Source organism: Meriones unguiculatus, chromosome 1 (assembly GCF_030254825.1).
Source record: "Meriones unguiculatus strain TT.TT164.6M chromosome 1, Bangor_MerUng_6.1, whole genome shotgun sequence".
Lineage (NCBI taxonomy): Eukaryota > Metazoa > Chordata > Mammalia > Rodentia > Muridae > Meriones > Meriones unguiculatus.
The window spans coordinates 25,946,040-25,964,233 of record NC_083349.1 but is presented as its reverse complement, the minus strand read 5'-3'; the positions used below and the strand labels follow the sequence as shown (position 1 = coordinate 25,964,233).

The 18,194-nt window shown below is 53.5% G+C and overlaps 2 protein-coding genes across 5 annotated transcripts in view; one reads left to right on the top strand and one right to left on the bottom strand.

Moving 5' to 3' along the window:
* Nucleotides 1–18,194, bottom strand: part of Macrod1 (mono-ADP ribosylhydrolase 1) — a 139,896-nt gene that overhangs the window by 82,092 nt on the left and 39,610 nt on the right. The window lies entirely within an intron of this gene.
* Nucleotides 1–18,194, top strand: part of Flrt1 (fibronectin leucine rich transmembrane protein 1) — an 80,011-nt gene that overhangs the window by 51,391 nt on the left and 10,426 nt on the right. For both annotated transcript variants that reach the window (XR_009592409.1, XM_021642270.2), the window contains exon 2: nucleotides 9,140–10,006. The gene's annotated coding sequence lies outside the window, so the exon portion shown is untranslated. The remainder of the gene's footprint in view (nucleotides 1–9,139; nucleotides 10,007–18,194) is intronic.

Sequence of the window (18,194 nt, the reverse complement as noted above, 5' to 3'; positions counted from 1 at the left end):
TCCTTCCCTCTGCTCTTGGAGTTCTTGGGTCTTCTAGACACGTCAGTCTTCTTCTAGGCCTAAGATAAGGGCCGTGTATCTTAGCCCACTCATTCCTCACCTCCACAGGACTCCTGCTCTCCACAGTGGCTACATGTCTTGTGGAACCCACAAGTGAGTGAGATCCTTGTTGAGTTTGAGCAGAGTGGAAGAAGGGAGGGAGGTATGGAGCTCGCCTCCTTCAGTGTGCATTCTGTCTTTCATGTAACCTGCTGAGCACCTAGGACCTGGGGCGTATGCACCCCTCACCGCCATGTCTGGTACAGTTAGCCGCTGAGCTTGGCAGAGTGCAGGCTCAGAGAAACCAAGGTGCAGGGGAGCCCGAGTGGACACAGTAAAGGAGGCCAGGCACAAGGAAGGACCAGAGAAGGCTGCCTGGAAGAGGGGCAGTTACCAGCTGGATGCTGTTCAGGTTTCTGGAGTGCTTGGTGTGTGCCCACCAAACTACAGGTGGGGACCTGTGGACAACCTCAGGCACTGACCCTCGTGTGGGTTCACATTTTCTCTGAGAGAGTGAAGGTGAATGAAGGTGAATTCTTTACTAAGGCTAGGTTGGCTGACCACCTCCCGACGGCACCAGGACTAGGATCATTCACACCACTTCTGGCTTTTTCACGTGGGTTCTGGGATGAAACGTGAACTCATGCTTGTCCAGCAAGCACCTCTTTACAAACTGAGCTAGCTCCCCAGCTCCCCCCTCTTTATGTGTTAGGGATGGAACCCAGGGCTTGGTATATGAAGCAAGTGCTTTACCCTGATCTATGCTCTGCCCTGGAACCCTTTAGAATCCCCCTCTGGCCTGGCTGGGGCGGAGCCCTTGCTTTTCACAGTTCCTAGGTCTAAGCCTTCCCCAGCCCAGCATTTAGGGTGAGCAGCAAGATCATCTGTGTGGAGGAAGGTGGCTGGAGGAAATCAAGGACAAGGCCAGAGGCCACTCCCGGCCAGAGTGTCTACTGGAAGTCGCACAGTCCTCTCCACCAAACCAGTCCTCCACAGTCCAGTCCACCAAACCACAGCCTTCTTGGCCAGCCCTGGGGTCTACAGTGGGTCTGAGCCAAAAGCACATCCAAGGTCACGGGTGGTCAGGGGCCCAGTCATGGCTTATATCAAGCGCCCGACTCTGGGCTGCATGTTGGGAGGGGATGGCGTGCAGCCGCCAGGCTCTGCTGCTTCCGGATCCGTGGTACCAGGGGCCTCATTAAGCTATAGCTGCAAAGAGGCTTGTTATTAACAAAAGTGTGTGGGGATCCTTCCCCTCCTTCCCTCTCTCCTTAAGGCAGGCTCCCAAATGAAAAGGGAACGCATAATGCAAGGCGGTAAGGAAGCCTGGAGGGAAGGCACTGCCTAGCAGCAAAGAGGAAGACGCGTCTACCCTCTGGGGAGGCTGGTGCTGCCCGCATTTATGAAACGCTCTCTTTTTCCCCTTCTTCCCAGTTCAGCAGGTCTCTCAGGCTGCGCTTTAAGTCCTTTTGAAGTGTTACAACCACTTTCTCCTCTTTCAATTAACAACAAGAAAAGGAAGCTAATGGCTTCCTGAGCCTGGCTGTAAATATTAACAGTCTGGCCGCCTGGCCTGAGCGCCTGCTCCCAGCCTTCCCAGCCCACAGAGCCAGCTTACAGGAAGGAAGGGCAGAGACTCCCAGCATGTGTGAAGATCCTCTGGCTCAGGCACCTCTGGTGTAGGGGCAGATGGAGGGGGCAGAAAGGCACAGCAGGCAGGAGTGTGGCCAGGAACCCCCAGCTTGTGGCTTTGAGTAAAGCTAGTGACTTATTTTAAGAGGACTGGATATTTGAGTTCTCTCTTTCTTTCTTTCTTTCTTTCTTTCTTTCTTTCTTTCTTTCCTTAACTTTTTAATTTAATTTTAATTTTTATGTTTGAGACAGGATCTCATGTAGCCCAGGCTGGCATCAAATTCACTATGTAGCTAAGGCTGGGCCTTGAACTTCTGATCCTCCTTTCTAACGCTACCTCCTGAGTGCTAGGAGCACCAGGAGCGGGTGCTAGCAGATTCCTGGGATCCACATTGGATCCCTAGCACCAGCAGAGGAGGCCTGGGATCCCTGTCACCCCATTGTCTTTCCCCCCTGGCGGGCATCCATCTGGGACTACCCACCGTATACCCATGAGCTACTGAGGCACAGGGCCAGTAAAGCACTATTTCAGGATCTACTAAGAGCGGGGAGATGCTTAGTCAGTGACTAAGCACACACAAACATACTCACACACACACGAGGCCCTAGGCTTGAGCCCCAGCACACACAAATAAAGCCAGGTAAAGCAGTCCAGCCCTGTCATACTAGTGCTGGGAGATGGAGACAGGAGGATTTGTGTGGCTAGCCAGCCTGCCAGCCTTGCCTAGTGGGTAAGGCTCTAGACCTAATGAAGCCTTGTCTCAAACCCCATCCCCAAAACTAAGATGGATAGATTCTGAGAAATGACACCTGAAGTTGACCTCTTCCTGCCCCAACAAGTATGTATTCACACATGTATCCACACACACAATTCACCCTCACACACTGGCACACACCCATATGCCCACACACAAATAAATGGAAAGAGCTACAAATGTGTGAGGCCAGGCACAGTGATGCGTATCTGTAACCTTAGCACTGGGGAGGCAGAGGCAGGAGGATCAGTGCAAGGCCCAGGCCAGACCAGGCTACACAGCGAGACACTCCATCAAAAAAGCAAAAAGCCACCAAAAATGTACACACACACACACACACACACACACACACACACACACACACTCATACACACTCTTTCTCTCACACTCTCTCTCTCTCTCCAGTATCGCTGGGGCTATGGGATATATGAGAGTGCTCAGAAATGAAGGTGGGGGCAGGCAGGGAGCAGGGAGTCTAAGGGACCACTTGAGGTCACCATGGTGGGGTAGGCAGGGTCAAGAAGCCACTAATATTGCTGGCAAAAGTGGGCCATTTTCCTGAAACAGAGGTTCTGACCTTAGCTACTGGCACCAGGCTCATCATCATGGTTTCCCAGGCCTGTCAAGGCCCTCCTGGGTGTGGGGGTCAAGGTACAGCAAAGCCTACCAAGTGAGGCCAGGACAGCAGGGCAGCCTCCTAACTGGGCCCTGGTAGACAGAGGGCCAGCAGTGTCCCTGTGGACCAGGGACTGCCACTCTAGCCCCACCTCCCAAGAGCAATGGAGCAGGTCAGGCCACGGCCTCCATGACCCACTCCTAGGTTAACAGGTTCCAAGCCTTCCTGGGGAGCTCTCCTTGCAGGGATTCAGGACAGCCATCTGTCCCTCCAGGAGTCCAGATGGGTGTCAGCCACCATCGGCCCGCCCTGCCTGGCGCCCACTCACAGTTCTGCAGCCCAGGAGCTCTACTGCCCTTGCTCAGGGGTTTCAAAGTCACAGGCCCAGGGCCCACTCTGGATACCCAGGGCCTCTGTGGCTCCTCCCTGCTCTTGTCTCTTCCCTGCTAGAGTGATGCTTGTCCCTCCTGGCAGCAGTTCTCATCACTTCCACTGTTTGGCTACGTTGGGGAGAGCCAGTATCCTAGGAATCTGGGGCCTCTTTCTCCCCAGCCCTGGGACCTGCAGAAGCAGGATCATTCGAGGATCACCTTACAGTGTAGGTGGCATCTGTCCTTGCCCAGTGTGGGAGCAGGAATAAAGTCAGAGAGCACCTGTGACCACAGTTGTGAAGGGAGAGGCATCTGTCGCAGAGGTCCTGTGTTTATCTCCAGGGTAGGTCTGTCCCACACCACATCCAAAGCACAACACCTGAGGTTGTCGTCTAACCTACACACATGCACATATGTGTTCACACAGCCACAAACATGCTCCTCTGGGGCTCTGCTCTTGCTGACCTCCCTGCTCTGCATGTGTCTGTCTTTACAGGTAGGTAGGGACTGGCAATGGTCCAGTGTGGGGACTCCCACGGACACCTGCGACCTGGCTGGCACAGACATACCAGTCTCTTAACGTCTGTCTTTTGTCAGGAGGCAGTCCACTTAGCAGAGTGCAGACTGACCGGGGAGGTTCACACTACCAAGCAGACGCTCAGCTCTGCCCATCTCACCCCACTGCTCCTCGGGTGCCATGCTGTGCCAGGCCTTGCCTGAAGCAATAAGAGACAGAGGGAGGAGTCCTACTTCTAGAGCAGGAAAAGGAGCTGGGACCCCAGCTGCCCGCCACAGCCTCTGGAGGCCATGCTGTGCTCCCCCTGCCTGCAAGGAAAATGGCTGGCTCCCTGTGGAGCACCAGGCATGTCTTCAAGGAGCAGAACCCAGAAGGTTCCTGAGTCAGCTTTTTCCCTGTGACCCTGTGCTTACTGTTCCCAGCCCAGCCCCCTCACCCCAGTTATCCACATGAGAAAGAGTGATCTGCCTAAATTCCAAGTTGGGCCATCTTCTTCCCTGCCTGGACAGTGCCAGCAGGCTTCCTGCCACTCTCGGTATGGTCCCTCAGCACAGTCCAGGCTCCCCCAAGGCCAGGTTCCCATCCCCTACCTCGCTGCCTTCCACTGTGCCCGAGCTTTACTCTCAGCTCTCTGAGGGTGCAAGCCCTCCCATTCTGACCCTTTGCACGTGCTGTTCCCTCTGCCTCAATTACTGTTCCACCTCTCAACTGTGCTGACCTTGTCTTAAGAGCAGTTTAGCCCCTCTTCTGGCCTGTGACTCTAGCTGCAATCCTTCGCCCTTGTCACCCTGCCCTGTCACTGTGGTGCCTCTACTGGCATAAGAAGAGTGGCCACCCTCAGTGATGAAGGGGAAAGGAGCAGGCCCTGTGTCTGGCCATCCTCGGGGGGCAGTAAGCAGCCTCAGAACAAAGTCTGTTTGATCACAGCCTCTTCATCTAGAAAAGTAGGATACAGACGTTGCCTGCAGCCTGTAGTCCTAACGAAAGCAAATCCCACTTTCCCAGCTCACTCCATCTCCAACCTGCCGGCTGTGATGGGAACTCTGCCCTCTGAGCTACAGGGCAGCTGTGCCCAAGGAGGCAGCATGCTTTCATTTCAAATGTGACTGGCTAAATGGGCTAGCCATGGGATGGAGCCCACCCCACCTCAGTTTGCATAGCACACACCAGGCATCTGATTAATACCATGCACATAAGAGTCTATCCCTAAGAGCTAGAGGTTGAAGCGAAACAGGTGGGCTAATTGCTAATACAGGAATTAATATCAGCAAGCATAGGTCTGGAAGGCAGCGTGAACAGAAAAGCTAAAGACCTATCAAATTCGGCAGCAAGCCCTGAGGGACAGAAGTGGACTGCACTGCCATCAAGTTCTTGAGTGGCTGTCAGGGGAGCCTGAAGGATGCCAGAATCGTAGGGTAGGGCTTCCTCAGGAAGCTCCTCTCCCCCAAACTCCTCCCTTCCCCCTAAACCGTGCCTGGTGTGCATCTCATGCACACTGTAGTATCTGCTAGCCACTGGCTTCCCCACAGGGCTGAGACTTCCTAAAGAGCTGGCTCCTCTAGTCCCCATTGGTACGGTACCTGGAGCATTACTGGACTGAGTTTGCTAGGTGAGGTGGCTGGATAGTTGAATAGATTAGAGGGATAGATGGTCAGAGAGATGGATGGAAGAAAAGTGATTGGTTAAATGGATGAATGAATCCTGGGTGGGTAGGTGGGCAGACAAGATGGAGGAGAGATGGTTGGCGGATTGAATGGATAGATGGATGGGAAGGAGATGGACAGAGGAATGGAGAGAGAAAATGGAGAGGTAGAAGGCATGAGAATTAGGCCTTGGGAGGAACTCAGGGTCTGGAGATGCTGTGTTTGTGCAGTGACGTAGTCGTGCTTCATTGGGTCTTGGCATGGTGTGGGGAGAGGAAAAATGGCCTAGATTAGGCGCCCTGGCTCTCCTGCTCACTTTCTCAGCCTGTGTGATGGGCTGTCCCTCCTGACCCACCAGCCAGGCCTGGGGCTTAGGGGAGATGTCAACACAGAGATACTGGGAAAGGACAGAGTGTATGCCCCCCTGCTGGATGATCGTATGAGTGGGTCCATCAGACCAAAATGCAAAGGACAAAGCAGAGCTGGGGACCCAGCGCTTGGCAATCTTTTCACTACGGCTGTGGCTAACAAAAGGACCCATGTGTGACAAAAAGCTGACAGATGGAAGCTTTTACTCAGTAGACTTAAAAAAAAAAAAAAAAAAAAAAGGTTTACTCGTACAAAGACTAGACCAGAGGAGCATGGGCACAAGAGAGATGGGCTGGGCTCAGCAGGGCTGCCCCATGGGGGCTAAGAAGGGAAGAAGGGCCCATTCCTGGTCTCCTAGGGCCCAGCAGATTCATTGGCTAACCCATGATAGCATAGACAGCAACTGCAGGGGTATGGCTCTTGTTAGTCTGCAGGGATTCAGGACAGGTGCTTGCCAGCAGGCATACTCACATATTTCTTCCAGGCCACATGTAGCTGGTGCAGTGGCTACAGGTGGCCATAATCAAGCACCCATAGGTGAAAAGAGCCACAGCACTGCGCAGGGCTCACACTACTAGGCTGGCTTGGAAAGCCCGTACATGTCCCAAGATACCTGAAAGGACCCTCCAGAAAGGAGACCTTAGCTAAACCTTCTGTCCACACACTGGAGGGGCCCATGACGCTCTAAGGACTCAGGAAAGGCAGCGGAGTGAGTCAACAAGGCAGACCCTCGCTTGCGTTCTGGTTTTTCCAGTGAGAAAGCAGAATGAAGAGGATCAGCATACTCTCTTAGTTGAGTTTATGACATACTCTTGCATTTATTAAATACCTATTGTGTTCGTGGCTCTGAGCCAGGTGCTAGAGTACCCGGCCTTCATATTCGCCCACTTTACCCTTGTTACATAAACTGCCATTATATACGTGTGGAACCACGTATCTGGAGGGAGGGTGCCTAAGGCAGGGAGGGAGGGCTGGCATATGAGAATTTCACAGGAGGGGGACAGAGCAGGGAAAGGCCCGCATGTCACATGTGTGCGCTGTTTCATGTGTATGTGCACATTCCTGTCGGTCTCTGTGTTTTCTCATGTCCATGTGTAAACGTGTTCATGAGTAGGCATGCATGCCTGTGGGAGTGTTATGTGCATTCCTGGGTGCAAACGTGTGAACATCTTGGCAATGCATTCGTCCATATGTGTGCATGTGTTCATTTCTGCGCATGTGCAAGGATTTAAATATGCAGGGATGCATATATCTGCTCGTGTGTGTGTACACTTCTGTTTTCCTGTGTTGGGGTTTTTGCATGTGAGCCTACTTTTATGTATGTGACATATATTTTCATATGCTTGCGCGGCTGTCAACACATGCATGGCTGTCTGAATGAGTCTCACTGGGGGCATTACAAGGCCACGTGGAAGGTAGGGCTTGCAATGGTGAGCCAGGCTGACCAGCTCTAGGGGCCTTACGGGTGGGAGGCCAGCGCTCACTAGCTCCTGAGAGCTAGAGGAGGCTGAGTCAAGCACACAGCCAGTGGAATGCTCTGCCTTCTTCCTGGGCCTGTGATTTCAAAAGCAACACTCTGTGGTCTGCATCTGTTGTGAAGAGGATGCTGGGGTTTCAGGCTCCTGGGACACAGCCCCCATCCAGTGTGTGTGTGTGCGCGGTGGTCTGGCTGCCTCCTCCCACCCCACCCCCAGCAGTATAAAACAATTTCCTTGGCCTGTCCAGGAAGGCAGATGACCTCACTGGACTCTTTCCATCTCTCGCTTTCATAGAGAAATTACAGTTTATAATTGGATGAAATCACGCGGGTGGTAATAGCAATAATGGCTCAGGCTGCAGCTACCACTGGCCCCTCTGCAGGCATAGGCTTATCTTCCCTCCTGCCTAACTTCACTTTGCGCCTGCCCGGGACTGTGCCACCTGCCTCCTGGCACCCGAAGCCCTGGTGGCCCTAGCTTTTCTGAGTTCCTGTCTGGCCTCCTGGGAAAGTCTCCTGAGAGTGCCCTTTAACCCCGTCATTCCTTCACACACTGGCCACATGCTCTATTCTTCCCATGTGCTCCCTGTGGCCCCTGGGGGCTGCAGCGTGGACAGCTACCTCTGCTTGGCACATGGGCTTATTAAATATGCACCCCAGATGTGCCAGCTGCAGGCACTGATCAGGCCTTGAACCAGCCCTTTTGGTCCTAACCAGAGCCTGTGCTCTCACATCTGCCATTAAGACTCCATAGAGTCTTCAGGGGAATGGAGATTCCAGAGTTGGGCCTTCTTGGCTGGCTGCTAATGAGAGGGAGGGGACAGCTTTATTTTTGTTTTGTATTCCTAGGGGCAGCCTGCAGTACCCCAGGTCTCTACAGAAGGAAGGGCAGCAGGGTGTGGAAATCTGGCCCTATGAGAGAGAGACAGCTTAAGGAGGGAGGTCAGGAACACTGGAGACCCACCTTTATAGGCCCCTGGTGAGCCAGAGAAGCTGAACTTGTTCTGGAAGCCAAGACCAGGATAGCCCAGTTGAAACCCTCAAATGACATGTAGTAAGAGGAGCAAGTGCTGAGGAAATGGGGGCTTTGAGGAGCTCCCCAAACTTTTTTTTTAATTATTACACTTAATTTATTTACTTTGTGTGTGGTCAGAGGACAACTTGTGAGTCAGTTCTTGCCTTCTGGGCTCCCTTGGATGGAACTCAGGTCTTCCGGCTTGATGCTAGCTAGGTGTCTTTACCCACTAAGCCATCTTGCTGAGCCCCCAAACTTCCTTTCTCTCTGCCCAGTCCTTTCAGGTGGTTACAGGAAAGGGTTGTGTTCGTTACCTGCTACCTGGATTTAAAAAGTGACAGGTGGTGGGGACGATAATCTCAGACCCTTGCCAGGCTTGAAGGGAAGTCGTATTTGTTCAGGAATATGGATCTGGGGATGTGGCTCAGCAGCAGAGCGCTTGCCTGGCACGCCAAGCCCTGCGTTTGATCTCCAGCACTGCAAGCCAAAACCAGACCTGGGGATCTGTGTGAGTTTGTGGTCAGCCTGGTCTACACTTCAGGCTAGCCGGGGATACACAGTAAGATCCTGTCCCAAAACAAAACCAAACAAACCAGAGACTGGGAAGGGGTGAGAACAATGGGGCTGAGGCCATGGCTGCCTGTGGTACTCGTCCTTGTGGCTCTTGACTTCCTTGGGTTTGATCACTTGTGTTGCCTTTGGCAGGTGAAGAAGCAGGGAGTAGGTGAAGGCTCCACTCTGGACAGCTGAGCCAGGGGCTGAAGCAGGAAGAACCCACCCCTCCACCTCACCCAACCCCAGAAGCTTCTCTACAAACAGGAGCAGCCAAGCAGACAAGCCCCCGTCCCGAAGTGGGGCACACAAGCCTGACAGCTCAGCAGTGCGAGGCGAGGTGGCTGCAGCCTGCGGTAAACATCTGAACTCCTTAGAGGGGTAACAGACCCCCCCACACACACACAGAGGCAGCCTGAGTGGCAGGAATACTGATTCTTTGGAGAGTGGCTCCCTCTCAGCTCTGTCACGCAAGAGTGCTCTCTGCACTGAGCCATTCTGCCAAGTGACTTAAAGGGATTAAAAGAAAAAACTTGCTAAAGAAAAAGGGGGTAACAGCCCCCCCCACCCGCAGAGGCGTTTCAGAAGAGGTACAGCCTGTGGACAAAGGACCAAAGTTACAAAGAGCTATGGTGGAAGTGATGGCCAGTGAGAGGCCACACTCCCCGGGGACTAACGCTGGGCTGTAGGGCATGCCCGGCTCAGGAGTCCCCGGGGGTGCCCTGTGCACCCAGAGCATACACCACCCCTCACTCCAGAGAGCCAAGCCATCTGTTCCTGTGGCCTAGAGTGCCAAAGATGCAGCTTGGGACCTGCAGCCATATCTGAGGCCTGGCCGCAAGGAAGACTTGAAGACCTCCTCACTCTCTGTGTGCCTCAGTGCTCCCCCTGCACTGGGCTGCGGTCTGTGGTTGAGTGGTTCTGAGCCTGCAGGTGACATGGGACCAGGGATGTGAAGCCTGGAGCTTCTAAAGCAGTGACCAGTGAGACCCAGTGGCTCCGGGAGCAGCTACAGAAGAGGTAAGAGCATGGGCTAAGGGAGATGAAAAAGGGCTCCTGGTGGCCCAGAAAGGGGACAAGAGTCTTCTACCATCTGGAGAGAGCACAGTGCGTGAGAGGGACAACTGAGTCTTGTCCTTTGGAGGCCCCAGACAGGAGGCTTCTGCTTGCTGGGGTCGGGATCATCTAGAGATCTCTGCCAGGCGTAAGAGAGACCGCTTGGGAGTGAGCCACAGCGGGGAGGGTCTTCTCCTTCTGGGCCTTTCCCTGCTAGGGCTGATGGCCACCTGCTCTGTACAAAGGGGACAGACAACAGTGATGGGTTAGGCAAGAGCTTAGGGGACCAAGGCCATTGGCTTTGATACCTGCTACCCTTGAACTAGCGAGATCCCTTCCATGCAGACCTGTCCTGCTCTGGCCAGAGAGATCCAGGGTGGGGCTGATCAGGAGCCATGCCTGGCATCATCCACCCTGACCTGCAGTACAGCCCTTTTGTTGGTTAGAGGGGACAGATAGGCTCAGAGTGGTGGAGTGAGTGTCCCAAGGCTACACAGCAGGTGGCTGGCCAGGCTTGCTCCTCCTGGACTCCCCAAGGGTGAAGAGGGGAGGGGCGGTACCTCTGCAAACAGTAATCCTGGCAACCTCAGAACCCCTCAGAGCCCTAGGCAGGGCAGGGAAGCCCCAATTCATTACCAAGATGGAAAATGACACTTCCCCACGCTCTGCCCCAAGAGAGGGGCTGATTTATGACTGCACCAGGGCCTGGGACATCAGTCAGAGCTGCGCACTGTGCACGCCGTCTGTGGGGGCATTAATAGCCGTGTTATTAGCCACTGGCGTGAAGGATGCCCTGCGGATGGGCTATTTGCTGTTATTTATTATAAAGGCACGACAACCTAGCAGCAGGGCCGCAGGCACACAGCTGGGCCCCCGCCTTCCTATGGTCCCCTTCTCTGCATCTTCAACTTCTTCCCAGCCCATAGGAGGAGCTAGGGGATAATTCCTGGGGCCAGGCTAAGCCAGAGGGGAGCAGCAACCACCTCCTGAAAATCCTGTTGCTCAAAGTGCTGATGGAAAATCTGCTGGGCAGTCTCAGTGCAGCCTCATTGCACCTAGAGGCAGAGGCACAAAAAGCAACACACTGGGCTTTGGGGACAGGTGCCTGAGATGGGCCTGGGGGTTCTGGCTGAGAGTGATGTAAACTAGGGCCAGTTCCCTCCCTGAATGTGCCCTTCTGTACACATGGGCCAGCTGAAAAGAGAGAAGGCCAGCTATTCCTAGGAGACCCCCCCACCCGGACCCTTGAGAAGAGTCCACAAACTGGCGGCTGGCAAGAGATGTTGGTGAGCTGGGGCGTGTCCCATCACCTGCTGGTACAACCCTGTGGGGAAGAATTTGAGAGTTCAGCCCCAGGAGGGACTGCTAGAAGGCTCTGCCGCTGAGCCTGTTCCCCAACAGCTATAAAAGGCAGGTAGATGGGCTTTGAATCCCCTTCTTCCCGCTCCCAGGGTTCTGTCGGTTTTCCAGTTTTGCATGCTTTCATCCAGGCCTTCTCCAGAGCAGCTGGATTTGGGCAGTGAGTCTGAGGCCTGGGTGGGTGGACAGTTCTTCATGGTCCAGACAGAACTTTTCGACTCTCAGCACTGTTACAGCAAGCACAGCCAGATCATCATGGCCTCAGGAGTGGTGCTGATGGGAAAGTCTCACCTCCATCTTTCCTCCAACTGCCTAGTTCTGGGCTTTAGATTATAGAGCCTGCCTCATTTATTCAAAACTTGTGGGCTAGGGAGATGGCACCATCAGTAAAGGGCCGTGTACAACGCCCTGGGTTTAGATGCCCAGTGCCCACATAAAAGCCAGGCACGGCGGTGCATGTGTGTAACCCTGGACTGGGGGTGGGGGCGGAAACAGGTGATCTCTGAAGATCCCTGGCCAGCCAGTCTAGCCAGTTGGTGAGCTCTGAATTCTGTGAGAGACCTGTCTCAAAAGATAAGGTGGAGGGAGAGCAACAGAGAAATACATCCCACAACAACCTGTGGCCCTCACATATACACAGACACAAAATATGTTTACAGAGCCCCTCTGGGCCAGGTTTATTTCTGGGCACAGGATAGACCACACCTTAAAAGCAGGAGTGTAGGTCTAGTTCCCAGAACCAGACGCTCTAATGGGTGTCCAGGAAACGGGAGATCAGAAAAAGAAATCCTCATTTAGAGCAGGGCTGCTTCTGAGAGCTTTAGTCTCCATGCCTGCCTGGAATCCATTCTGATCAGCCCTTCCCACACACCTGCTCCTCTCTCTTCCAGGCTCCTACAGGTTACCAAGGAGCTCAGCAGCAAAGACCCCAGACCCAGCCCTGGTCTTGAGGACTGTCACTTGCCTAGCTGGCACTGTCCCTTCTCTTCCTTGTCCCTCCCACTGGCATTAAATACACTTCTTTTTTTTTTTCCCTCCCCAAAGGAATTAAGTCTCAGTGGAGGCGGTTTTGCTCCAAAGGGACCCAGGCGGCACTATCAGGTGGAGGACCATTTCATTAAGAGATGCTGAGAGAGAAAGAAACAAAATTACATGTGTCTCCTTTCATCTCCCTCCCCCTTCCTGGCCCTGCATAGTTTAATATCGAACACTGCTATCAATATAATTAACCTCCTAAGACACAATTTGAAAGTCTTGTTTTTTAAAGCGATTCACTTTCTCTGAAGCCAAGGAGGACATCCTGCTGCCCAGCCCCACCCAGCGGCCCACGCGCTTAGGTGAACTCGCAGTTCATTTCTGGTGGATTTGCATACCTGTCTGCAATTACTGCCGGCGATAACGGCTGATACATAATGCATGCAGCATGAAATTAGAAAAATAATTAACTTTAAATTTGAAAAGAATCCCCGCCCCCGACTCTCCAGGCATTACAAATGCTGAGTGCTGCCACCGGACAAGGCGTGGGGGCTAAGCTGTCTGGGGTGATGGGTGAGTCTGGCTGGTACCCCAAAGCAGCCAAGACTGGGTGCTAGAGAGTCAGGGTGTGCAGGAGGTTCCCCCCATGGTATCTGCTAGAACAAGCTTCAAGTCCCTGGGCCTCGTATCTTACTTACGTCTGGGCCAGTGAAGTAATGAGGCTGACGAAGGAACCTGTCCCTCTTTGTGACCAGGGAGTGCTCAGTGAAGAACCCAAGGAAGTGCACTATGCTTGGTCCCATCTCACAGAAGCCCTGAGACCTGAAGCCACCCTTCTACATAGGCCAAGACTGAGAGAAGGAAAGTCTAGCCTTCTTAGGAGAGGGGTCACCTGGGAAGTCTCCTCTTTGAGTCTTGCTTGCAGCTGAGCCCCAGAAGTAGCTGCCAGCTACTGGATGAGAACTGAGAGACCCTTCATTAATGTTTGACAGAGACAGAGGCAGCCCTAACAGGGTAAGGCAGGGTAAGTGCCAAACATTGCACCCTGTGGGCTGAGCCCCTATCAGCCTTCTCCCTGGTGGGGCCGAGTGCTGCCTCTAACTTAATCTGCCTCGGCATCAGGCTCAGCCATTTGGAAGGACCTGGAAGCCTTAAGAGATTTATGAAAGTCACAGTGAATTCCAGGGGAGGATATCACCTGAGGCCCTAATTCAGGGATGGAGGAGGAGAAACTGGAGGATTTGGGGTCCACAAGGGAGGAAAGTCTCCATTAGTTAGCTTCAGGAAACTTACATTCACATGAGAACACACCTCTGCCTTCTCTACAGGCATGCTGTGGTCACAGGTCACCCCTTTTCTAATAGCCCTGCCTGGGAGCCCAACCCCTACCCTAGCAATGTGGATGGGGAGAAACAGAACAGGGCTTGGGTCAGTGGCATTATGGCAGATAGCATTAAGCTCCCTTGCTGGCTTTGGGAAGTGCCTGGGATGACATCTGTAAATAGAAAATGGCGCCACCGAGTTCCATGGCAGACATAAGGCCTGGGCCACTGTCTTCAGCAAGACCAGGCTGCAGCCACAGGGCCTTTGGCGTCAGGAGCACAGCTTGCCCCTCTCCAGATCTGTAGGAATAACAGGAGGAAAGGCTGGCTGAGGACATTACAGGACAGGCACCCTGAGCCCAGCTTTCAATATGAGAAGTACACTTGGGGGATACAGGGCAGAGTGGGATGGTCTCTCCTCAGGGTCCAGCTGGGGCTTTTTCCCAGAGACACAGGGTTCTCAGCAGCACGTAGCAGAGAAAAAGAGATCCAGGGCATGGGTGAGGCTAGGAAGGCCATGGAACCTCTGGCCCTTTCTACGTGTTCTTCCTCCTTGGGGCTGGGGACCATCCTGGACATCCTTCTAACAGGAGCTGAGACCATGCCTGATACCTAGCATCAGGGAGCTACTCACCCCCTCCAGGGACCTGTCTTCATTAACAAACAAAAAGAGGAGTGGGGCTAGGAGGCAGGGGTGGTCTGCCCAGTCTTCCACCTCCTCCCAGCCTGGCTTCCTTTGGGAATGTGCCTGGCCCAGCTCAGCCCCCTCAAAGGCCAGGAAGTAGGTGGCATTCCCTATCATATCATATACTCATGCCAGGCTTTGGGGCTGTAGCTGCCCCTTGCAAGATTGGAGGGACACATCCAGGCAGGGCACTAGAAGGCCACAGGAGGACAGCTAGGAGTTGAATCTCCCCAGCTGGCAGTCTGTTAGAGATACTGCTCAGCTGCCTTTGCCAGGTAGAATGGAAGCAGATTTGGATTCTGGAGGGTCAGGGTCAGAGAAAGCTTCCAGGAGGAGGCAGGAGAGCTGAGGCCTGGGGGCAGGGTGCATGCTGGCCTATGAGGGTGAAGGCAAAATCACAGTGCAGTCACAGTGGCAGGGACAGCATGTGCAAAGGCCCTGGGGAAGTGAGATGGTGTGCGCAGCATGTCAGAATGCTAAGGGCCCTGAGAGTTTGAAAGCTGAGTTACAGCCAGGCACGGTGGTGCACCCCTTCAATCCCAGCACTAGGGAGGCAGAGGCAGGCAGATCTCTGTGAGATGGTCTACAAAGTGTGTCCAGGACAACCAGGGCTTGTTACACATGGAAACCCTGTCTTGAAAAAACAAAACAGCAACAAGAAAAAGAAAGAAAGAAAGAAAGCTGAGTTGTAGCCCCACCCTTTCTCCCTTATTTCCCCATGGCTGAAAGAAAGTGCACGTGCAGGAGACACAGTGGCACAAAAGGGCATGAAGAAGAGGCACAGAAGGACAGTTAACACAGAGGCTATGCCTGTGTATAGGAGGAAGCGGGTAGCCATGGACACAGAGGCTGCACTTAGGAAGGGCATTGTGCGTGTGGGGTACTCTGCACACATGATCCCATCATATTACCTTAAATCCTCACATAAGAGCAGCTGTCAGCCACATACACAAACAAGGAGGCTGGAGCCCAGAGGGGGCGTACAGCCTGCTTGAATCACACTGCCTGGAAGTGGTGTGGACAGGCTTTGAGCCCACTGCACTCTTATCCTGGCCATTGGCAAAAGCCAGTAACTGCTCCCAGCCCCTGTCCCCTAGCTCTCTCAAGCTAATGGAGACCACTAGCCTGAACTGTTTCTCTGCACCCCTCCAGTGGAGTATCAGCATCCTGCTGTCAATCACAGAACTGGCAGGTCGTAACTCATACCACACTTGTCTGTGTGATCCACACAATGACGACCAGTGATCCCGTAAAAGATGGGCAATTTACCAGGTTTAATTTGATGGCCACATAAACTATCAAACACAACAAGGGAATGAAAAGGCCACCAAGCGTCCAGGCAGTTTAAGGGCTCCTCCAGGGAGGCTGCAGTCTCCCTCCCCAGCCGGGTCTATCCTGTTTCCAAAGCTGCCATGGGGCTGAGACTGGAGTTGGCCTTGGGGAAGCAAGGTGGCCAGGGACTCTTGGGCAAGATGGATGGGCAGCAGACAGAGGAGTGGAAAGGCCTTGGGTCCCTGCCTCCCACTGCCGCTCCATTATCCATCAAACATCTCTGAGAGGTGCAATTTAGACTCTATTATGATGCGGAGCCTCAGGAGGCTGGGGACTGTGGCCATGAGTTAAGCAGGAGGAGGACAGACGCCCAAGCTAGAGACTGTGGTGGCAGCCTTGGCTTTGGCCTTAACAAGTCTCGCCCTACTCAGGGCACTGGCCCAGAACAGCTAAGGGCAGAGGCTGCCCAAATCCCTTTGATAGTACTCATCAGCTGGCCAGCAGCAGGTATGTCCTCTGGCCAAACTCTGAGGCTCAGGCAGAGATCCACAACCCAGAGACAAAGTGAAACAGCCTAGGAGCAAGCCTAAGCCCTAAGCCCTGCCCCATCCCACTTCTCATCGCTGCTCGAGAGTGACTGTGATGGGCCCTTCAGGCTCCCTTAAGAGGAGACTGGAGTGTAGCTGGAAGCCTGGATGTCAGTGGCCTTGGAACGGCAGGGCCCCTCATCTCTCTGAACTTCAGGCCTCAAGCTGTAAAGTAGAACAGGCTGTATATGTGACTGCCAGGCACAGAAACACAATGAGGGCGTGCTGCATAGATGGCCTGTGAATGCAGAGGGGTCTGGCTCTGCTGGATGTGTACGCTGCCTTTAGCTTTGGATTCCAAGGTGATGAGGGGCAAGAGGATCAGGTCAGGCCTGGGACAGCTTGGGATGCCCACACCACACACAGAGCAACAGGAGGCTGGTGAGGACAAGAGAGCCCTTAGCCTGAGCCCACGGTAGTGCCCAGACTGATTGGCTGGGCCCCAGCTCAGTGGAGTGTAGGAGTTAGACTGTCAGATTCTAGGCCTGGGTGCACATCTCAGTTCCACGGCCTCCTGCCAGCAGACCTGTGCCTCAGTTTCTTCAGAATGGCTCAGTATTAATTTCTTTGTAGAAATACTCAATAAGGGCCCGTTGTGCACCAAGTACTAGGCTAGACCTAATGGGTAAGATACCCCCAAAGTCCAAAAGTAAAGCACACACTAGTTGGTGGTAAGTAAGCAAGCACTGAGCAGAGAGAAGGCATAGAGTATACGGTTTTGGTATGGGGCAGAGTGTGTCTCTGAGGGTCAGCTATGGGCAGAGGGAAGTGTGTCTTGGGCAGAGGGTGGCTCCAACTGCTTCACAAGGAGAGAACGACAGCAAGAAATGTCACAGTGCCTGCTACCTGGCTTTGACAGCCACCAGGATGGTGGAGCGGCTTGGAGTCTGGGTGCCTAGCAGAGGAGGCAGGCTAGGGATTGGGTGAGAGAGCTGAGGGGAGAAGAGGGGCCTAGGAAGCCTCATCAGGGACCAGCTTGGTGTCAGGGCTTCCTGTGAGGACTACCAAGGAAACAAGACCAAGGTGAACCCCGGGGCCAGGCAGAGAGGGGGGCAGAAGGGCTCAGCATGCAGGGAACGCCAAGGCCTGAGGAACTGTGGGGACAAGGGTGAGTGGGTCATGGCCGTGTGAGTCAAGCAGGCTGCATTAAGTGAGTGAGTAGGGAGATAGATGGATTGGACAAAGTGACGCACGGCTGAGGGGATGGACAGGGCAGAGGCCACCTGGGAGACCTAGTAGAGGCAGGAGCATTTGAGCAGGGTCCTGAAGGGTGAAGAGAAAGGAGGTCACTGGATGGCGAAGAACTGCCAGGAACAGAGAGAGACATAGGGTGAGGGAGAAGGGTTTGGTGTAGTTGAGAAATGGAGACACCTGGCTCCTAGAGCACTCTAGTGAGGGCCACGCTGGTCACTCGGCAGGACCATGCTCCACACTCCAGAGCTGTCCTCCGGGGCCAGGCCCTCGGATCAGGTTTGAGAAGCCATTACATTCTGCCCTGAAAGCCTCCTTGACCCTGAGTTTTACTGCAGACTTTTGCTAGCTGTACGAAGACACCCTTTTTTTTTTTTAACTGAGATTGAAAGATAATTTCTCTTTAATTGATTTTTTACCAGTGAACAGTAAAATAACGAGAAAAGTCTATGCTCCAATTTTTCTATTTGCGAAAACTGAAATTATACCTTGCAGAAAAATTTCCTCCGTGTGCAGTCAACACCTCCTGCCTTTTATTTGTCTCATTTCTTTAAATCAAGAAAACTAATGTGTAAGTGCACATGTGTGTGTGTGTGTGGTCCCTGAAATTGCTGAAAGTTATTTCCGCTAGAGAGAGAGACAAGGTATGGGACAGTCCCCCAGAAAACACAGAACATGGGGCCAGGAACCAAATCTGTTGACACCTCATCCTTCTGTGTATGAAACACGGCAAACAGGGCATGGTGTTTCCCCACCCGGCA